At 41.5% G+C, this 24,065-nt stretch overlaps 1 protein-coding gene across 1 annotated transcript in view; it reads right to left on the minus strand.

The window, feature by feature from the left end:
- The window catches only part of NDST2 (N-deacetylase and N-sulfotransferase 2), a 136,653-nt gene that overhangs the window by 36,692 nt on the left and 75,896 nt on the right, over window positions 1-24,065 (minus strand). Inside the window, 1 exon segment of the mRNA XM_075758595.1 lies at window positions 15,063-15,123. The gene's annotated coding sequence lies outside the window, so the exon portion shown is untranslated.

A 24,065-nucleotide genomic window follows, 5' to 3' on the forward strand; every position in this document is an offset into this window, starting at 1 on the left:
CTTCTTTTTCTACTCAACATTGCTGCGAAGGGGGAGAGCAAAGGCAGTCTGGATATCCAAACTCTGAATTTCTTATCTTCTTCATTGTTGCCAAAACACAAGAATTAAATAATTTTTAGCTAGACAGCAACTTTGAAGAGCTATAATTATGTTACTAAAAAATACACCGTGATAACATCTTTTAAATTTTTATACATTAATTTTAAAGTTAAATACATAAATTAATTTTAACTCTAATTATTTGGTCTACTTAACTCTCACATAATTAATTTGGTAGCTGGAATATAAAGATTACAGCTTTTTGGAAGACATGCTCTGTTTTCTTACACAACAAAGAAATGAAGCCTCTACTTGAATTGTAAAATTCAGTCTTCATTATGAATGTGGGTTAGTGTTTCTGCAATAATTTGAAACCCTTTGACTTTGTCCTCACGCTCCCGTGAAGCGCTAAGTGGCTTGCAGAACATCTGTGATTGCAAGTGTTAACAGAAAGTGCATTCAAAAGGACCTGCTGACATCTTGGTACCTATAGCAAGAATTCTGCCCCAATGCTTTTTTTGCTTATTGTTGCTCATATTTCCCCTTTGCCTGCTTGCATTTGCCAACCAATTTATCTGACACGACCAGGCAGCATTGCAAGGCAGCTGCCTGCTGCTGGATGCAACCCAGCCTCCTCTGTGCTGGCTTTGCTGCCTGACTGCCCTCTCAGCCGAGGGGGGCACAAGCAAATGTGCAAACTCACCATTATTCCCCCACCCCAGCCAGGAGAGCAGACCTGCACATCCTTCTTCTCCTTGGCCACACAGGGCTGCCAGTTTGATGAGGTCATTCCAGCTCCAGGAAACCCACCGACGCAGCTCTCTGTCTCAAACCCCTGGTCCAGTGGGACAGTCCCTTGGCAACAGTGCCAAGAGAGAACTCCACCGAAGCAGTGCCAAGGGGTGTGTAGGGGTTATCAAGCTATAAGCTCATTCAGCTCCTCCAGAGTTAGGACAAGGTGACTGTTTTCTAACTCACTCCTGCACACGTAAACTGAGAACCCAATTTTGTCCTCTCATCCAGACGCTGATTTTCCAAAGCATTCAGAGAGGAAGATTCCACAGCTGAGCCACAAGCAAGGGCTCCATATTCAGGAGACCAACATTGGGATCTGCCAGGTTCAGTGCTTTTTTTGGCTTCCTTCTTTCCTGGCACAGTTACAGAAGGGGTAGAAGGAAAAGCAGAATTATCACAGGAGATGAGACAAGGGTGGCCTATTAAAATCTTCAACTTCCCTTTGTGCACTGGTCCACACCATCAGAAATGGGTTGAAAGACCATCTTTGAGACAGTGAGACGCTCTTCATGTCCCTCTGGCAGGGTAGCTAGACATCATCCTAAAAGCTAGGGAATTAGAGTAAGACTGAGTTCAGTCCTTTATTCCGCTTTTAACCTGATGCAGTTACAACATTTCCTGAACCCCATCTGTAAAATGAGAATCATGTTACACAAAGGTGCTGAGTCACCGATGCCTCAACAGCACTTTGTGAACATATCAGAATGAAATTGGTATTGTGATGTTACCTGGGTAAAACGCAAACTTCAAAACAGTGATAAGGGTGGGATTGCCACGGCTCACTGCTTTACTGCAAACACTCCAGAGAATGACATTTGAGACAGACAGAAGATGAAAAATCTCTAGCAGTTCTCAATTAGCAGAAGGGTCGTAACTCAGCTTGGTTTGCTGACAGCACAGAGGTTGCTCGATGGAGGGGTGAAAATTCTCTTCCCCTCCACTGCATTTGCCAGGGGTCTCATACATTTCTTTTTCTTCACTGCTGTTATTTCGTCAAACAGGGGAACCACGCTCATTCAGCAAGGGCCACCTCAGAGGTTAAACTACTGGAAATGGCATTTAATTTATTGGGAAGAGGGAAGAGAGTGAATTTATTTTAGGTCAAATTGCCTATATGAAGAATCACCTTGGACTCTGCAAATGCTAGGAATACAAATAAGAGAAGATATTTGAGTCCTCTAACTTTTTAGAAAGAGTTCTACTTTCCTTCACGACCCTAAACAGACCAACGTCAATCAACCAATTTAAACGTACACAGGCTGAACCACACCACAGAATCATACCCCTAACTACCCCACCATCTCAGAAGAGACACTTTAACTTCTATCCCCCACTCCTTATCGAAGTCCAAACCAGAACAACTGTACATATATCAGCGGAGACACTGGACGTCTGCGTTATGTGCTTTCCACATTCCCACCCCAGGAAAAATATTTGGCCTTTACACAATATATTCTGTACTTGAATTTTCAGTATAAAAATAAATACTTATTCTGACATGAAGCACACAATATGGACTGGCCACTAAACACCACAGAAAGGCTGAAAAGCTACAACACATGAAAGCAGAGAGGGCTGAACTTCTCCATTTGGTCTTTTTCAAAAGGAGGGCTTCTGCATAACCTCAGCTCCTATATGGGGTTATGAAAAAGCAAGATTATGCTTCCTTTGTTGTATGATACCTAACTTTACAAGCTTTTGTTCGGAAGAAGGCATCACACTGGATTGAAAGCAGCTTTTGAAATGGTAAGCAACAAAACTCAATCCCTTTGAGGAATATTTTGCATTAAAGATGGCTTCAAATTTGCAGTGAAAGATTCCAGCACCAGCCATATTCTGAGAACAATGTGTGCTCTCTCTCCGCCAGCCCCTGTGCCTGGCTTGCTGGCTCTATAGTGAGTTTGTTATTGCCCTAAGGGAGTATTAGATAATGAAGATCTCAGAGTTTTCCTTTCGCTTCATGCCTGGGCTCATCCTGATGTGTGTAAGCAGGCTTAGTTTGCAGACTTTCCTTCTCAACCTCTTTCCCCTCCTATTTTCCAGCAACCCAGCAGCATTTTTTATAAATGAGCACTACCAATTGCCTCTCTTGAAACAAGCTTACTGAATCCATCACCTTCTTTAGAATGTTTCAGAGACTAAAATGAGGTTCCCAGCTTTCAAACACACCTGACTGCTTTTACTGCACTGGGTGACTCCATCAAGAAGCATCAGAAAACAGGCACCCCACAGACTGATAACTACTCAAGTACCCGCTCCAGTCCAGCTCTGCGCTACAGGTGGCACTTCATCCTGCCAAGAGAAAACTTTGGCAGGGTCCAGGTGTGTGGAATGAGGTATGACAACAGAGACACATCTATACGCCTGCAGCAGAAACACCAGGCTGAACAGGCGCTCACACAACCGGACCTTAATTGTGGTTTTAAGCAAATGGCTGCATCCACTCACGAAATGCCTCTGACACACTATATATTTTACTGAGCACACAAAATGGTTATTTCATGATGAAGGACAGCAGTGGGGTAAATGATTTTTTGTTGTATTTCATCTGAAGTAATACACTTGATACATCATTTCCAGATGGTTTAAAACAATAGATAACACTTTTATTGAAAGATCATTTGTATTTCTTTTTGTAATTTCTTTCAAATCATTGAAGCAGAAAGCCACATAAGGAGGTTGTCTGACAATTCCAGCAGTGAGGTAAGACCCAAGAGTCCTGGAGTTATCAGCAGGTCACCTCTGACAGGTTACTACTGCTCTGTTGGTTAAACACTCTGTCAACACGTACCTTTTCATTATCTCTTGGGATTCCTGAATTGAATGGCCCTGTAGAAAGGCCAGATCCTAATACAATACAGAAAAAATTTCACTGAAATTTTAGCTAACCCAAAACATATGACATCACTTAAGCAGAGACCACTACCCTTCCTCACCCTTTTGAGCTGAAGCTGGGGAGAAAAGAGGGAGAGAGCACAGAAGGGAACTGAAAATTCCATCTCCTCTTCCATATAGCAACATCGTAGAGGGAAGGCTTTAGACAGCAGGAGCTACATCTACACAGTTACTTACAAAGCAGCCTGAAGAGCTGACAACATTCATTACAATAAGAGGAAAACACTAAGACGAGAAGAGGCCCTGTGAGGAAGTTTCTGGTCTGTGCTCCAGGCCAAGCTCTTGCTTCCTACATCTGCAGTGTTTGGCCACATTGCAGAAACATCTGTACTAGGAGTATGAACTTGACTGGTTACTTAAAGCACGTTTTTAAAGGCCCAATTTCTGTTTAATGTGCCCTGACTGAGAGAATGGCAGCTACATCTCATTTTGAGGATCAAGAAATTTCTTGATGACCAGAAAATCCTCAGTACTCCAAGCGAATCTTATTTCCCAAGGAACTAAAAAATGGAAAATAAACACATTGTTAACTCAAGGGTCTTTTACTAGTTGTGGTGAAAGGAAAAAGAGTATCTAGAAAGCTTAGAAATGGAACTTTTTAAGTTGCTAAATATTAACTTAGCACAACTAGCTTTGCTCTTGAGATGCAAATGAGAATTTAGATTGCTGTGTGACAAACCACTAGAAAACGTGGTTGCATTAGTCCCCTGGGAACATACAAGACATCATCTGATTTTTAAAATGTTCTGTCTGTAATGGCTCTAATCTTTATAATGATTTCATCAGTTACCAATATTGCTGGTATCTGTTCATCTTCCAGTCAGGTACCCAAGACATAAAGTGACTACAAAGGGTCAAGGGAGCATCTATTTAATAGTGCAGCGTAAGCAGTAGCCTAGGCGAAGGTGTGCAGCTATAACCAGCTTCCTTGTACTGTTCAAGTGCATTCATGAGCCACCAGCTCCTCACAGGGCAGATTTCATCCTCCCCTAGCACATTTCAGAACCTGAATTTAACCCAGCAGCAAGGTTAGATGCAGAGACATCCTATTGGGGAGAGAAAGGGAGAGCAGAGGGAGGAGGAGAAGGAGAAGGAACTAACAAAGAGCTTAATGAGCAAGGAACATAGCAGGCATATCAGTGTGAGATACAAGCCTTGCCAACTCGGCTTAGTGCACTGCCTATACAGTCACTGAAGAGCAGCTCCTCCATCCTCCTCTCAAAGCATTGTCCTTGCATATGATGACTGGCTAACAAGCAGCCAAATAACAAGGCATGAGAGAAAATAATGTTTTCTTGTAACAACCTAGGTAACAATTAGATAAGGAATAGCAAAGATAAGCATAAAGATTCAAATTCCTACCTTTAAAAGCGAAATCCTCAAGTGAAGTTACTGTTCTCAAAAGGGGTCTGACAGTCAGCAACCCAAGGAAAGACATGGAGCCAAAGGGAAAGCAAGAAAGCCTGAGAGCTGCTCTTCACAAAAATCATATAGAAAGTGAGCTGGCTTTCTGGAGAAGGGCAGCTGGGCTGCACAGTTGGTAGATGGCTGAGCCATTATTAGTAGCAGTAGCTGCCTTGCCTTCACTCAGTGTTGCCAAAATCTCTCAGATCATTTTGTGAACTAAGGATGCTGGAATTTTTAAGTGCAGACGAATGGAAAAATGTAAATAATTTCAATGCTAAAAAAGAGCACATCACTGCTGAGCATAAGCACCATTAACCACTAGCTGGTATATCATACTGCCGCTACAGGTGGGTGCTGGCAAAGCACAGTCCCACATAAACAGCCCAAAAGCACAGCCCTCTTCTCCCCAGAAACTATCTTGTCTTGCAGCTCCTCTCTGAAAAGCTCCATGTCACTCCCTGAAATCTCAAGAACGACGAGAGGAAAGTAAGGAAGATGGTGTGCAGAGGAAGACAGGGAAGCATGGCCAGTACTCAGATTATCATGGCACACAGCAGATATGAGATGCTCCTTCAGGGTGGGGATACAGCTCCATTCCTTCCTCCTCTTACACACTGTGCATCTAATCACGGCAGGGCGTTGAACTCCATTTGCACGGCAGACAATGGGATCTGGCAGCAGTTCAAAGGCATTTCTAGTGAAGTGACTGAACAAGCTCACTGCCAGCGCAGGCAGAGCGGGATGCAGAGTGCCCCGCTTTCCTCCCCTTCACTCCTCAGGCTGCACGGGCAAGTGCTGCACCACGGGCAGCCAGTTCTCCTTTTGTTCCAGTGGCAAGAGGATCAAGGAGGAAACCAAAAAGGTACGGCCACGGAGAACAGCAGCACCTAAACCCACATCAATAAGGTAGAGGGAGGCGGGGAGCAAGGGAGAAGAGGAGGGAGAGGGAGAGACAGGAGAAGAGAGGAAGGCAGGGCAGAGGGAGGGCAAGCAGGCGAGCAAGGAGGGAGAGGGGAGGAAGGGAGCCCACAGATAGCAGTGCCTGGCACCCTGACAGCTTTGCTGCCGGAGATCGTCTTCTGAAGCTGTCACAGGTTTATGGATGCCTCCAGACTGACAAGCTGACAAGATGAGGGAAACTACACTCAGCAAATGTATTCAGCAGCAGTAAATTGCTTCTCCTGCCCTAATGTGGCTCGTTTCACTCAGTGAACTGATCTCATTATCAGGGGAGGGGGAGCACAGCAGCTAAGTACACTCAGACACTATTATTGGAATCTGGAGACTGGAATAAATCTGCAGAGGGACACAGAAAAATCACCTTTTGTGCAGCACTAATAAAAAATTAACATGTTTAAAGAACAAATACATAAATCTGAGATTATGTTCTGTCCCTATCTAAGCGTGTTTGGTCACAGTGGTGGTGGGAGAGCTAACCTCTCTTTATACCCCTAATAGACTGGCACAAGAGGGGTTCTCCAGTGTAAAACGTAGTAGAAAACAGTGCCCTAGCGGACTGGAGAGGCAGGCAGGAAAGGAGATGCTTCTGACCACAGTATACTCTGCTATTTGAAGATGCAAAGCCCTAGGTATGCTCAAAGTTGTATCCTTTCCCTATCAGGGTTTGGGAGAAGAGGGTTTTTCAGACAGGATGACACACTAACACACATCTCTAGAGGAGTTATTTTAACAGGAGTTGACAGTGCACAGTAACGCTTCTGTAATAAGACAGTGAAAAACTTAATGTGATGGAACATTACAGGGTATTAGACAGTGCTCTGCAAGAGGCCTGAATCTCAGTGATTCAGGTGCTATTTGTTATAAAGCGAACAAAGTACCTCCTTAAAATTTTATCCTGGCAATAACAAGCTAAAAAGAAAATCAGTTACCAGGCTCTTGGAGTTACCTACTATGACTTAGCCTGCTTTTGCACAATGTCTAGCTTCTCACAGTTAAATTGATCAGGTAGCTGCAGCAAGGTCTGTCTCAAAGATATTTTCTACTGTCTCATTGATCCGACAAGCCCCAGAAGCTAAGGTAGAAAATGTTTTAAAGTGTTTATTATAAGTAGATTATTTTCCTTTTGAATTAACAATAAAACTAATTCAGAATGTGCATACTATTATGCATTCTTTCTGTCCTATAACAGCACAATGATTTGCTCAGTGTTGTTTCAACCTGGAAGATACCTTACAAAACCACAGCAAGTTATTTATTTATTCATTTATTTAATATGAAAACTGAAAAAAGCACTGAAGTCTTTCAGAAAGAAAAGTACACAGACATTAAGATACTTGTTGCTAAGCGGTGAATAAAAGACGAGGTGCTGAGGGATAAGGATTACACACATGAAACTAGTGCTGCTGCCCTAATCAATCAACAAAAGTTAAATGGATGTTGAGTACCTTTGAAAAATGTGGTTTCCACATCTAACAGAGGAGACAACTCTCTATTCTGCCTCTTGTTTGAAAAAAATCTTCTCACATACATGTCATGCTACAGTGCAGCACTGCAAGTTTGCAAGCCTCTTTGTGAACTGCAGATGGATGATGCTGACAAAAATTTTCATTTATACATAACCTAAAATCATTTAAATTTTAAGCTTCCAGCTCCCATCTATGCCAGTAAACAAACCCTTTCCACTCAAGCTGCAGCATGCAAAAAGCAGATGTTGGAAATCTCTCCATACTCCGCTAATCACAAAAACGTCAGAAAATCCTTACTCCACACAACAAAGGACTGATTTTTAGAGTAGCCAAGATTTTCACGACAAGTGTTCACCATACACTTAATACATTTTTCTCCAGTATCCAGTGTTTTATTGAGATTCAGGTTTATTGGACACTTGCTGGTAGTCTTTTCAAATTTATTCACTAGAAAATGTTAGAGAGAAGAATTACTGCTGCTCCATGTATACAAAGACAATTAACTTAAAGTCAAAACTTCAGTATCCTCTCTCATAGGGTAGATTTCCTCTCCTCCACCCTCCCTACCCAAACATCCCATACTTTCCCACTCCCTGCCAACTCCCAGAACTACTCCATACTGTCCCCCAGATCAAATGGCAAGTAGAGAAAAATTTAGCTCAATTGCTGAGCTCAATTAGAGGTATCACTTAAGCAGCAAGTACACCACTATGTCCTCATGCTAGCAGGTAGTTATAGTGAGATTTCAGTGATATTTCCTAAACAGTCCAGTCCTAACTACCCTGCGATGATGCAAGCTGTAGTTCTGCTCAGTATCACTTTGTGGTGACTGTCTCCAAGAGCCCTTGAACTAAAGGGGAAATGCTGGGTATTGCTACTTGTTAAGAGACAGCCTCTACTGCTGCACATTGCAGTAGAGGCTGCCTCCCCTTTCCAGACAGCTTCCCCTCTGTCATGAAGATTGAGATAATCACGTAGGTCTCTCTATAACCTTCCCTGTGCTGGCTATGATATACAATAAGGCCTTTCTGACACCATTATATGTTCTTTTTATTCACTACTCAATGTATTTTAATCACTGTAGCGAGAGCAGAGGCACAGCTGCAGAATTATACAACACCACAGCAGAGGTTTTCCACCAGGATCAGCAGAATATTTCTGAGGGGTCCAAGGAAAGGTTATCAAGAAAATCAGGCCAATCATCAGTAGCTTTAATTCACTGTAAAGATCTCAATATCTTTATTAGACAATTTTTGTATATCTGTGAATTAAAACAGATTTTAACTTTTGTTAGCATAACGCCCAGGAAAATGAAAGCAAACTCAAAATATCTAGTCACAATTCAGATAAAAGTCTCTCTTCTCTCACTGGCTGAAATCACATGCCCGCTGCAGCATTTCTGGACCAGCCTGTATCTTTCCTCTACTTCTAATACTCATAATCTGGAAAACCCGTCGAAAACCAGAACCAACTATCTGGAGAAAGAAAGGGGGGCTTTTAGAGTCTCTATACCTAAAGAATGGTGATTGTTACAAAAAATATTAACAGTATTTGCAGTATTTCCTCCTTACCGGGGTCATACTGTGTAACAGCATGATTTCCAGGGTGTTGGTTAGACCCAAACCTCTTGCTGTGCTTTGTATGTAGCTTATAAAGGTATATGGTGTCAAGAGAAATATGTTTTAAATAAGTGGCCTTAAGTTTGTAAATAACTCCATCTTGAAAAGTTAAATTAAAAAGGAGCAAAATGCCATTGTCCAAGCAAATCTGCTAACAGACCTATACTGAAATCCTGGCTTCATACCCAAAAAGACACTCAATAATCCTCTCTGATGCCTCTCATTTATTGGGCTATACTACAAGGCATTTACTTGGACCTTTACAATGACTTTAAATGGCTAGGCAAAACACATTCCTCATGCCCTGCCAGGTCAGAGGGGACATATGCTTTTCTGGTACGTATTTTTCAAAAACCTCGGTTTAGGATGCTATTTACACTGATTGTACTGAGAAACGGACAGGGGCTAAATGGTTCTGGAAACACCAAGACATAGCAAGATATGTTGTTTTAGTTTACATTCTTTGAAAAATTTTCTTGATCAAGCTTATTAGTAAGCCACCCACAGCATGACAGCATTGATAGTGCTATCCCTGAACAATTCTTAACCTCCAGACAGAAACACATAACAAATCTAGTGTGATTTATAGTAATGTGCCAAACAAGAATTTCTCACCCAGTCTAACACACACTCCCACACCCCCCAGTCTCCTCTGTGCACAGATCCTGTCCCCCAGGGCTCTGTCCACCGTGTCACTGATTCACTTTCGATTACCACATTTTACAGGTAGAGACAACACACAGGATATGCTGTAGCCAGTGCCATAAATCTTGAAACTCTCACTGGAGCCAATGAAGACCAAAAATGTTTGTGTGCAAAATTTCACCGAGAAAATACTAGCAAAGATAGGTCACTATTGAGGTACTTTACTACTGAACTAAGTACCTGAAAAAAATCATTTCTTTTGAGTTCCTTCCATCCTTCCTCACCAAAGTATTAATAAAAAACCTAGATTACCCTAGCTCTTCTCAAAAAGATACTTGGACACAAAGCAGATTTTTCTGAGGATGACCGAGGGAGGAGGGAAAAACTTCTTGTTCTCTTTAGCAGCCACAGAAGGGATAAGAGAAGATTAATAATGCATTTAAACCCAGCCAATATCTGTTTGTTAGCAGAGGAACAGCTTTCCTGTCCTGAATTTCCCCTTTAACTGAGGTTAACAGAGATCTTCTCCACAGCACAAAGACGACTACAATTAAACCCAACAACAGCTTATTGGCATAACAAGCCATGTGAACATTGCCAGAATTGAGGCAGGGATGGGGACTAAGAAAGGAGACAGACCCTGCAGACTTGTGCAGGTACAATCCATTCAACTCCAATAAGTTAGTTTTATTTGCACAGATTTTGGTAAATTTCTAGCTGGCTTGAATATTTATGTTGTCACTTGTGAAATCTACCCTACCTGAATTTCAGTTGAAGACAGCTATGATGTATTACCCTTTTTTTTTTTTTTTTTTTTGCCTGTCACTGAAATAGAAACAAGAGTGGTTCTTGAGAAGGTCTAGTTTGTAGTTGACTTTGGGATTAAGGGGGGAAAAAACCCAAACAAAAAAACAGTAAAAGGTTTGTATTCTAAAAACATACCTCTGTCTCTTACATCAGGAGACAAATAAGCCATCATCTACCCTGTCTGGAATGAAGTGCCTACCTGAGGGATGACAAGAATTTCTGAGGCCAGAACAGGCCTATGAAAGAAAACCCTTTTCTTTCCCTTCAGTGAAATAAAGAGGCTCTATTATAGCACCAGTTATATCATTAAAAAATGTGAGAGATGATGGCATACAGAGCAAGCAACCTTTCACCTGTCCCACTAAGGAGCTGGAGGTGTCAGGACCCGAGGGCACCATAAGCCCATAATGGCACAGACCAGGCCTCACGTGGGACCTCCACACACCCCCTCTGCCTATGGCCCAGCATCCCGTTTAAGCTCAGGCCTGGGCCTTTGCTCTTTGCCTGAACTTTGCTGTAGGTGTACCTGTCTGCAGCCCTGCCTCCAGCCCCATCTCCTGGATTGACTTAGGCTGTAGGTAGCTTGTCTCTTGGAAAGACTCCTTGTATATACACTGTAGCTTGTACCCAGTCCTGCCTTTGTCCCTGTCCTGGGTGGACTTTGGACCTGTGCTGTAGCTCTGTCTCCAGCCCTGTCTTTTAAACTCTTGGATGGAGCCTCAATCACTCCATCTTGCCGGGGACTGTCAGCCAGCTCTGCCTGCCATGCTCAGACCCTGTGGGACTGCACCCCATCGGTGAGGGTACTGCCTGCGCTGGGGTCACCCTTGCCTCCTGGCTTGCCTCAGCTCCCAGCCCTTGCTGTGCCCTGACAAGAGGCTGGTGCATAGTGGTTGCAGGAACAGATTTAAAAATCAATGGAAACAATATTCATCTCTTGTAACTGTTGACTGGTCACGTCCTTTCCGGGAAGGCCTCCAAGTTGTCCATAATCACAACCTAAGTTGATTTCCAAGCCTTTAAGCATGGCCTTAGGACAGATCTTGGCAGTTTGGTGAGGGCCTCAGCGCAGTAATGGATCAACAGCTTTAATGCCAGATACAGAAAATATAATCTGAGAGACCAATAAGAGTTTTGTAATATAGAAGTACATGAATCGTTCTGTGGAAGAAGGTGAAGGAAAGGAAGAACATGTGTTTGCATTTATATGAGAAAACTTAATGGCAATGTGTTACTTTTCCTCTTCTACATTGAAGTAGAAAAAAAGCTCTTGATGCATTGAACACAGCATTCCCCAACCATAAGATTATATTCATTTAAAATGCAGGGCAAGAAGGGTGAAAAGGACCAGAGTTAAGCCATTCAATTGACAAACAGATGACACATTCAGAAGAGAGAAATGTGTCCCTGCCAGAGTACCCTAAGTTGTGCCCTTCTGCTTTGTCATTAACTTTTTCTCTCTGTTCAGCTGTGCTCACATTTCTATCTCACAGAAGACCTCCAAAGCTCACGTGGGGATAAAGTAAGCTTATATGGAGGAACGGATAATGAGGTTAGTAGGTGTTGCTATGCCGGTTGCTACCCTTACATAGTCTTCTACACGTAGTAGTGCCCACAATTTGAGACAGTTATTTAATTTTTGTATTCATCTTTAATACTCAACAGGCTCATCTTCAGCAATAGCCAACCCTTAAAAATGATGTAAATAGTAACTGGCAAAAATCCACCACTAACTTGCCAGTTCTCTTGGACTTCAGTCCAATAAACTAATTAAAATGTTTAAGACCAAATCCTGTCCAAGCACCAGAATTCATCTCCGTTGCATAAATGCGGCATGATGTCCGTGAAGACATACCATCTAAGTAAACCAGCATACTTCTGGAGATGTTTCAATGACAGTATCTCACGGATATGATTAGATCAATTCCACAAGTTTCAGAGGAACTGGTTACTATAACCTGCCCCAGACAAGGAAATGAAGAACTGGTGACTGCAAAGAAATACATGATAGACAAGTTCTTAATAGAACCAACTGACAGAACAAAATGGACACAGTGAGGAACCAGGAAAAGATAAAATATAACAGAAGAGAAAAGGACTTACTTGTCCCTCTACTTCTGCTATGACTGAAGAGAGTTGAGATGTCTTTTATAAAAATAAAGGATTCTTGAAAAGTTGCAGGCATTTTGTGGCTTGTTCTCTTATTTTTTCGGTAATTTAACTGTGGGATATTATTGGCATAGGCATCTCATTGCAGGAAACATTAAAACATTATTAACGAATAAGTAAGTATTGCTAATGATGAACTAAGCATGGATTAGCACAAGGAAAGCCCAAAGTCCACTTTTAAATTAGTAACAGTAACTTACAGTTTCCCGTAACTCTACTTTCATGTACAGTGAAATGGATTTGCATGGCCTACCTAGCTATATATACTGCCTGGTCCCCTCTCTACCTGCTACCATTTCTACATTTTTTGCTGTCTTTTCCCATTTCCTAGCCTTTGTGTCAATGAAATCACAGGTGCAGTGGCTATTTACTGTGGCTGTAGCTGAAATCAAACATTCTTCTCTCTTTGCTGTTCCAGCCATGACGTCACATATACATCAACATTAGTAGAATATATGAAGCATTCCATTAATATTTTCACTTCCTCACTTGTTATAAATATTTATCAATTTCTCATGTGAATATTACACCAAGTTTCTCTGGAATTATACATCTCTGGATTACACCTTTATTCAAGCTGGACAGAATGCTAATGTGGTCATTACACCCATTCTACTCCATCACAAATTTTTGTTTAATTTATTCTGGTTCTACTCTTGAGTTTGCAAAAGTAGCTCTGGCTTCTATTACAACTCTACTCCTCAAAACACTGTATTACAAGTACAAAAACCTTTGTCACGCATTTCATGTTATTTCTGCTCCTTTACTAGTTTCTGCAAATTGCACCTGCCAAACTGACAACAAAAAGTTTACAGGAGACAAGACTTACTATTTGAATCACATGGAAGAACTGGCTATGAAAACAGGGGCACACCAGCTACACAGGTCCTCCCTCTTTTCCAAGCCCTCCAAATCCTTTTATCTGACCAATGCCTGAAGACCCTGGTCTACATGTCTCCAGAAAACTCAGGCTTAGGGTTGAGAGAACAGGAAAGCACAGACCTGCACTGTGAGTGGAGCTGGGAAGGGGCTGCCAAAAGAAAGCGGGAGCTGCACGGAAACTGGCCCTGGAAGAAATCTTTCATTTGGGCAACAATATCAAACTTGTCTATGGCTTCCCAGGAAAATTAGGGTTAAAGTTCAGCTTCCAGTTGACAGACAGAGGAAGTTTAGAGCTGTAGCATGTGTAGGGCTCAAAGAGTCTGAAGTCCCTCTTTTTAGCATGTCTACCTTTCCTCACCACCTGAGTTTCTGTACACTATTCATCCAGACAGAACTGAGTGAAAAAAATGTAGGACTCCTTTCCTTCAGCACAGAATTTAGACAAAGCTAGTATTTCTATTTTTAATTACATTTACGATATTTCCTGTGGGTATAAGTCATGAATGCAGCTCCAGTATGCTGGGAGCAACGTAAATACAGTCATTCCCAAAGGGATCTTACAGCTGTTATGCATGGGTCAGAAATTCTGTGAAATGCAAAATCTGAAACTTTAAAAGCTTTTTAGCCCACATCCTTCCCATTCCTTTTCAAAGGCAGAGTTAATGGATACTGAACAACATTGCCCCAAATTTTGCCCACAAGGTATGGAAGTTGTAATTCTGTTTGTATAAAGCAATATTTAGCAATAAGCAACCACTTGGTCCTATTTCACTCAGGAACTGCATCAGAAATTCCTTTCTGATCCAAATTGTCTGCCACTTGTCTGCCACTTCATGCTGACAACTGTGTAACTGAAGACAAGACACACGGAATTGTTTCCGCTGCAAATCATTCTAAGGGGGGAAGGAGGAGTGCAACTTCACACTGCAGCATACAAGTCTAGCTGCCTCCTCCTCCCTAGAATTATAGAATGGTTTGGGTTGGAAGGGACCTCAAAGATCACCTAGTTCCAACCCCCCTGCCATGGGCAGGGACACCCTCCACTAGACCAGGTTGCCCAAAGCCCCATCCAGCCTGGCCTTGAACACTTCCAGGGATGGGGCATCCACAACTTCTCTGGGCAACCTGTTCCAGTGCCTCACCACCCTCACAGTAAAGAATTTCTTTCTAACATCTAAACTAAATCCACCCTCTTTTAGTTTAAACCCATTACCCCTTCTCCTGTCACTACATGCCCTTGTAAAAAATCCCTATTTTCTTGCCTCTTATTTTGACATGAGACCACTCAAAAGTCTTAAGTAAGAGACTTAAGTAAGCTCTTCCCCTTACCAAATCTGGAGATGTCAGCCCATAAAAACACAAAAGATTCTGCACTTACCTCTGATAGCAGTCTGGTGAAGGAAAAATACTCATCAGCTGCTTCTCTCAGGAACAACGTTCTGTTTTTACAATAAATAAAAAAGAAACAAGACTTTAAACAGTGCTTCTCTCTCTTCCCTAATATTAGCCTCCATCAGTGTTCGTAAACATTTACTTAGCAGGAGCACCTTCGCTCTCCAGAACCAAGGTAATGATTACATTACACTAACCATGGCATGAGGACAGAACGAGGCCATGACAACAGCCTTGTTGGCACCGACTAGACAATGACGTAGGGTTGCACTGCAGCAGGCTCAATTGTGCAAGAGTGAGAAAGCGTAGGGCAAGATGAGAAATGACAAGTGCAGGGAGGAAAAAAACCAACAACCAACAAACCAGGAACCTGGATTTAGAGGTAAACCACAAAGAAAAAAGAAAGTTCACAGAACACACAAATGCAGTATGAGCTGAGAGAACTGGACATGCCACCGTAGTCCTAATGGGATTTCTCACACCTGTTAATTAATATCATTGCCTTTGAAACAGCCAACAAAGCGAACTATAAGATGCTACCGGCTTTAGTGTTGGCCACAGCTAAATCAGTTCAGTAAAACCAGTGGTGTGACAAAGTCTGTGTAGTGTATTGCCAAAGCCTTTTAAAGAGTCAGGACCATTAGGCATACTGAGAAACAAAAACAAACCACTGAAGGACAGAGTTACACCCTTCCTCCACGCCTCTACCTGGCTAGTGATCACACAGATGAAAGTACTTTGTGAAGCTAACTGAAGCTCAGGAAACTTCTGTGCACGTACACACACACACACAGAGACGCACACACAGAGCAGCTTGCCAGTGAGAGTGTCTCAGTGGAGTCACTGAAACCCCAAGGGAGGGCACAGATTAGAACACGGTCAGAGCTAAAAGGCTGACTTGACTATACCTGGTGGATAGCCTCTAAAGGCAGCTCTTCCACATCAGCTCCATCTCAGATACACAAGTACTGCCCTGTAGCTTTCCAGCTCACACAGACCTTGATTCAGCAAAAAATCTGACCTTTGAGTTTCCAATAATCTTTAATACCTCTACAGCCAGTTAGTAAACAAATAAGAACCACACTTCCGCTGCCTGTAAATATAACCAAGTGCGCCCAAGCTCCCTGCCTTCCACGCAAATTTACAAGACCAAAATTTTCTCTTTTCCTGGTTAGATAAAGATTAGAAAAAAGCACCTACCCTTTCTCAGCCTTCCTCGGTACACAACTTTCCTCTTTTATTTTCATGCATAATTCTTATGTTTCTTCACTAAATAGTCTGAGAAGGCAGAATGAAAAGCCCTGCACACCTGGCCTCCACAGATCCCAACACACCAGGGTATAAACATCAAACCAGTCAGATGCAACAGCAAAACAACTAAACTACAAAAGAGGTGAATGTTTGATGTCACTGTAAAAGGAACAGACAACTAAAGAAATGTTTTTCACAGAACTGTGACAATCCAATGAAACTGACTGAGGAAAACAATCAAATTAGGAGGTTAATTATTAGTAGAATGTATACTATGGCTGTGGATAAGACTCACACATGTCCACTACCTCCCACGGTAGTCATTAAGACCCACACAAGCAGATACATCAACATTCAACTAATGGCATTTAATGCAAGTTTCCCATAGGGGCTGGCTGTTTCACCACAAAATCTCTTGCACTTTCTGATGCAAACTATTAACAAAGTGGCAACTTGCATTAAGATGGAGTATCACTCTGGTCTAGTTGGTTTTACTTTCCAGAATACAGCAGACTTGAAAAAACCCCAAAAGGATCAAAAGATCACAAATGCAGGGAAGACACTCAAAGAGGAACACGACTTACAAATAATTTTCTCTTCAGCTTTTAAAAATGCAACTTGCTCACACTTACAGAAGCTCAAGACAGTTATATCAATGACGTAAAGAGACTCCCGCTCTTTGCAGTCCCACATTTTCCCACTAAGGCATGTCACAACTTATAGAAGTAGAAACACAGCAAGGCAGGATAAGAGGGGAGGCAGAATTTAACACCAGTTGAATGGGGTAACAAGGAATTTAAACTGAATGCAATACTTGATAAGTAGCCAGTTATGCATCACAAAGAACAGAGTAATATTATCAAGCAGATAGATTTTTCCATCAGAAGAATATGACTGGAATCAGCCAAATCTGATTTCACTGCAAGATTTATTTTAAAGAACCTTTAAAGCAACATTAAAGGGATGACACTGCTGTCACTTCCACAGAAAGCCAAGTGACGTGGCAAAAACTTTACCTAAGAATTTCCCATTTCCCTCCTCCATACATACTCATCAGCCTATGTTGTCTGTAAGAAGTAAACAGATTTGTATGTTTGGAAAGCCCTCAGCACAAGGCGCACGTTACCACCATTATGAACAGCTGCTAAACACCACCTCCCAAACACTTAACAGAGAAGGAAACACCACACTTCATCTCCAGGCATCAAAGCATTTACTCATGACAATGAACCTCTGCCTAGCACACAATTAAGTGATTTTGGAAAGATGTCATTAACTCTAGGAACATCATATCTTTTCCCGTGTTTGTATTTAGTTTCAAATTTACCAACCATAATAGAGTGGGCAAGCTCAGAAGCTTGCGTGCCGGCCATGCAAGCTCCTGCAAGAGCTCCCGTTAGGGTGTGTGCTGTATGGAAACTCAATAAGCAATGACATTTGTATTCCTGACAGTTTTATTTCTTAAAACACTAGCCACACTGGAAGTTGCACTTTACTTTTTACTCTGGAAAAAAGGCCAAACCTGAGTGTAACAGATGCTATCTGGAACGCCCAGAACACATACAAAGGCATGTGTGTGGTCGATTACAAGATAAAGCATAATTCACCATTACAAGATAAAACAGCTTTCAGGAAAAATGAGAAGGGTGCTTAGCTTTTCTAAGCATAAAACCCTTAATATTTACACTAATCAAATACAACAGGGTCCACTTAGTCAGAAGAACAGCACTCACACTGGAGCCCAACCAAGTAGAACTATTTTCCCATGAAGATCTTATCCTCAGAACGGGCAAACAATCCAACTCATACTGGACAGACAACAGTTCTACTCTATATGTCTCTGTAGTAATTACACCAAAGAAACATGGTAGTCCTTAATTTAATAATAATAATATTAAAGCCCAAATCAGAAGCAGAGTGAAAATATAAAATGATAAAGCACACATTGGAAAAACATAGAAGGTAGCCTGGTATGGTCAAAATATGAAAAAATTCACAGGGACATGAACAGAGAGTAGAAAGTCCTGCTTAGTAAATGGTGGAGATTTTTAGTTAATTTCTGTGAAAAAATAAAACAGAGAATAAAAACCACAGACACCTGAGGTTTACATTTCTTCCTGAATAACAAATACTTTATAACATCACTGAAAGAGTTGTGTAGCTTTACAGTTCAAAGCTGCACAACGACAACACAGAGCAAAGACAGGGGTGACTTTTAGTGGGTATGGAGAGGAAGGATAGATGGACTGCAGCAATCAGACAGGAAAAAGGGGAAAATATACGTAGAGACGAGGGAGAGAAAAGCCATAGAGCTATGTGGGAAGGAGAGAAACCAAAGAACAATTATCAGAAAAAGTCACTATCAGAAACTGCAAATGCTCAAGCAAGAAGCACCGTGGAGTAAATTGCATTCCCTGTCAGGACCTCCTAGGAAATGAAAGAAATGGAAACTAGGCAGCAAGGATATACTTGAAATAGTTAATCAAGGACATTTGCCATCAAAACAGATTACCTTAACACATATAGCTCCTTTATGGCTCATTCATGTGCATCCAGCAGAACCAGTCTGAGAAGGGAAATGGTTTCTCAGACCCAGTGAAGCTCTTAAGTGAATTCATATTTCTGATGAGAGAAAACTGTCTCATTTTCAAAGTTCTAGAATTGAACTCTTAAATTTCTCCCTTCGCTCTTGCATGATGGGTTGTCTTCAACACAATTCACCAGAGAAGCTTTCACAACAGAAGAAAAAGGCAGAGCCATCTGAGGAAGGAGCAGCATCAGTTTGATAACGTAAAGCAAACGGCTTAGCACAGTTCATAGTTCAGCAAATGCCCTACTTCAGATCTTGCACGTCCTTACGTGGTATCGCTCTGTCTGCACATAACAAAGGAGAGGATTCCTCCCAATGAGCCTTTTCATGGCATGGAGGGCACATGGCCTAGTCCCCATCTGCCATCAGCATGGCAATGCTTTCTTGCAACTGTGCTGCTCTGAAATGCCCACGACCCTGACTGCTCCAGCAGTCCATTTTCAGAAAGGCCAATGCAAGCAGTGAAGTGTTAAAACCATAATGCTGTCTTTGCCTCTGTTCTTTTCTCTCCTCCTATCAGCTATATGTCTTCCAACAGGCAAAAAAGCAAACCAATTGCAATCAAGGCCAATGGGGAAAAAGAGATCAGTAACAACCTTCTTCCCAATGCTGCAGCCCAGCAGCTAAAACCATGCCATCTTTGTGAGAAGAAATTTGTAAAAAGGGATGAATGACTACAACTAAAATATTAGAAAAAGATCTCTCCTTGTTCTCTTTTGCTTTCTGCTCTCATCATGCAGGTAGGAAGGAAATAGCCTTCTCAGCTGATGAACTCCCATTGCTACAATTCTCTCTCCCCCCCCCCCCCCCTTGTTTCTCACTGTTCCTCAATAAGCAAAGGATGGTCATGAAGCAGCAAAAATTATGATTTACGTATAAGACAGATATATCTTAAGACACTGTCAGTTTCCATCCTGCCACAGAGCCACTACCTCGTGATGGCAATGCTGTAATTAAGTTGATAGCATTCAGCATTCTCTGAATTACTCGGTTAAAGCAGCAGAGTGCTGTATTCAAACCTTTCACCCCATTCAGATCATTTAAACAATTCTGCTCATGGCTTGTTTAGGCTACTCCTCCCCAAAGCATTCAAAATTAAGAGCACCCAGAAGAACTAAAGACACCTAGTTTGGTACAAATCTTTCCCTGGTCCTAACAAACCATGGCTCTAACAGACAAAGCAATGCCTTATCTCCCCAATGCCAGTCATAAAGCCATTGTTATCTTAAGAAAAATAGCATTACAAAAAGGCAAACAAATAACCAGATTAATGAAAGGCAATCATACGCTAGGTTTCCAGACAGCCTGAAAACACCTAGGAGCCCAAATCCCACAGGAATGAACTTAATGGCAACAGAAAGCTATGTAAAGGCTTTGTACCTCAATGGTGACCCCCAATTTACAGTGAGGTTGACAGCTACCACGGAGAGTTTCAAGAGGAATCGGGTCATTTATTTTTCTCATTCTATTCCTCTGTTGAATAAAACAAATTAAGTCAGAAGCCTGCTGACTTTAAGTCCATGTAATTCCTTCTCTACATTTTTCATTTATCATTGTCAATATTTGATCTGGACAGTGTTGCCTCTTCAGGCTCCTTATGCTTACTTTTATCTCCGTCTTTCATCATAAAGTGAAGCGCACTCTACATTGCAGAGGAGATTCCTCCAATATCTAAGATGATGTGGAGGAAAAAATAAAGTATAAACAGCTCATCGCTTAACCCCACAAAGGTGCCTACAATGTTATGAATTGGCAATTCCAAGTTATGATTCACTGCCACCAAGGAACTAATTAAAACTAAAATTAACATTGTTCATTTTTTATAAAGGGGAAAACCAATAAAGCCAATAATCTATACCCAAATAAAAAGTATAAAACATGTTTGATATGACTGTAAAGACGCACTGCAATAAAGAAAATGGACTTTTGCCCATAATTCAGTTCTAATGTGCTGTTTAAACAGCTTTCCTTGTACGCACTTTGAGATTCATAGTAGTAACTTCCAAGATGCCCAATAAGCGGCCATAGCACGGCTGGCTGTACAGAAAAGATACATAGTGAGAAGAGGTACTCCATCCCATAAACCAAATAAAAATTGCAGCTACAGGGCTTCTTCCTGGATCCAAACACACAAAGCTGAAGTAAATCCAAATCTGGAAGAACAAATATGCTATCTTGAAGCCAAATTGCAAAAGGATAAGACTTGTTAGCACATGGGCTGTATCCACACCTGTTTAATTAGGTGCATTTTGCCTTTTTCAGTAGGTGAGAGGAAGGAAATTTGCATACATGGTAACAGCGAAAACAGGTAAAAATAATTCATGCTTTCAGGGGGATAAGGGGAAAAGAGAAATCAAAACTTCTTACTCGATTACCTTTTACAAGTCTAGCCAATGTTCACCCCCAAATTCAGCTTAGCCTACGCTCTGAAACAGACATGTATCTTCAAGATCTTTCCCACACCGTGAGGAATGATTGCTTTCTTTCTCTTTCCACACAGTCTTCTCAAGCTCTGCTCCTCACTGCTGCTGCTCTCCAAAACGCCTTTATACCCAGCCACTGATGGTGAAGGCTGAAAGTGCAATCAGCTGGTGAGGAACGCACAAAGTTGAACAGACTGTTCCCTCCTCCCTGGGGACTCCCAATCACCACTGAGGTTGGCTATATAAATGCTCAAATCATCACCAAACCTTCCCACTAATGGAAATAGATACCTGATCCATCCACAGAAGTCTCCACTACCATGTGAGTTTGTTTTGAAGAATATTTAAATGCACTATTTTAGCTCTGCATACCATCCCTCTTCCTTTATATTTTCTGGGATGCAGAGGTAAAACAACTTGGTACACAAATGGATTTTAAAAGAATATAAGTGATCCTATTGTTCATTATGCCCAGAAAAAATCCTTGCATGAACCAGTAATTCTCTTTCTCCTTAGTTTCCATGAGACAACACTACAGATTGTGGCTACTGAGAGTAGTGCCAGAACAATGTGAGGAGAAGAATATCAAAATTCTTTCAATGCTACAGGTGCAAGGACTTGACCACATCCTTTCACTCGGTCTTTTGAAGTCAACAATCTGACTGTGGTTGAATTGTCAGGAAGAATGGCATCTGAAAAAAGGTACACATGATTAACCAACCTGAGTTCAAGGCACACCATAAATGCTTTGAGATTAGTAGTCAAAAAAGCCTGCAGATTCTCTAGGACACTGGGTTACGATAGGCAGAAGTGTCACTACTTACAGATTGACTCATGGAAGCACAACTAAAACAGCTCTGTGCGGCATTGTTTGCGAGTCATTGACCCAGAAAGGCACTAAAGCAAAGCTGTACATAACACTCCCAATACAGGCACTCAGCTCTGTGCTCTGTTGCTAGAAGCAAAACACTGTGTGGAGCTCCAGATTTTCATAGTTCGCATCAACAGCTAAGGGAGCTTTTGTGCTTGCAATGAAATGAAAATTTCTACTTCCTTCTTAATTTCTTTTCATACCTCAAGTTAAAATCTGTCTGCTGCCTTCCTTCTTTCTCTTCCCCCATCTTATTCCACCCTTTCACAGTGATTCTGAGTCAATCAGTGATTAAATTCTCTGTGGTTTCGTGCAAACATCTGACTTTCCTGGCTTCACTGGAACATCAGTGAAGGCCCCCCTCCCACTCCTCTCTCATCCCAAGAGACTGAAGCATACACAACTTTGCCTGAGCATCATTTCAGAATAAGGCCACATTTGTGTTTTTAAGAGAGGCATCCAGCCAGCTGGAGGTTTCTTTATGGCTTCACTAAGTGCAAAGACTTTTAGACTCGTATACCGAGCCAAAACCCTGACCTACCATGCCCTTGTGGGACCAACAATATTCTTCCACTACTTGAGAGAGAAAATACATGAACCGTCAGTTTAAAAAGCATGCCACATGGCAATTGAATATTATCACTCTAGGATACTATCAAACAGTGTTTCAGTAGATGAAACACAGCAGGGTCTGGTGTGCAGGACAAATTTTTTTTTAAGACTTTCAATCAACTCTGCTCCATTTTAAGGCAGGTAGAAAAAATTTACGCAAAAGTAGTAGCTTCAGTTTGAATTTTAGACCACGTTTACACGTCAGCCTGAGAGTCTGATCTAACGCTTGTCACAACCATCAGAAGTATTTCCACTGAATTCAACAAACACAGGGTCGAGATTTAAATGTATGTTGTGCCTGTATTTGTACATACATTTACATATGTAAACATCATGCTGTATAGTATTATAATTATGTATTTGGCATGGAATTGTTTAAGCATTAGACATGAATCACAGCAAAGGGTTGGGTTTTTTTAATAATATTTAAAAACTTCTTTCTCCTTTGGGACCCAACCATAGCCCATTCTTATCTCTGTAATAACATAGATTTTCATCTCACTAATCTTCTCCTCTCCTCAATACAAAAAGAGTATTTGCAAAGTGGATGACTAACCAAACCCCTTTCAGTTAAGGCTCACCCTGCTTAGATGTTTTGACACTCCTAAGCTATATTTTTCTACTCATTTTTTGAAAATGTATGTTCCTTTTGTTTCAACAGATTTACAATAGACAAAGTCAGAGACAATGCTCCATCTGAGTTACCTCATAAATCAGCAAAAACACCAGGGGAAACTGACTTTTTTATTCTAGCAGTACAAACAGGAATTGCCCTTGTCCAGCCTTATTTACCAGAGCATCTTGCCAGTGAACTGCATAACACTCACTCTGTGTCCTGAACACATCCATGCTCCCGTGGACCTAGGCAGCTGCAGATTATAGGGCTTTTCATGGGAAACACTTTTTTTTCTTATTCCTTCCCTTCAGCTTAACTACCAGTCCAACCTGAACAGTATAAAACCAGACAAAAGGGAAATAATTTCCCAAGTACCAACACTCAAACCACTTTGTACTTCTAATCACCATTTTCTCCAGGCAAAGGCTCTGCCATTTCACCCTCACCCGGACTCAAGTCTGACTCAACTGTCAAAAGAAAAAAACTCTTTAAATACAGTAGCATTTGAGTCTTGTGTCAACAGAATGATAGCAAAGCTCTCCCTAAAACAGGCTAAGTATAATTTTTATGATTTACATGACAGCAAAACTGTGGAACAGAGCACAAGCTGAGGCACTTATATGTCA

This window comes from Balearica regulorum, chromosome 7 (assembly GCF_011004875.1).
Source record: "Balearica regulorum gibbericeps isolate bBalReg1 chromosome 7, bBalReg1.pri, whole genome shotgun sequence".
In the NCBI taxonomy this organism is placed as follows: Eukaryota; Metazoa; Chordata; class Aves; order Gruiformes; family Gruidae; genus Balearica; species Balearica regulorum.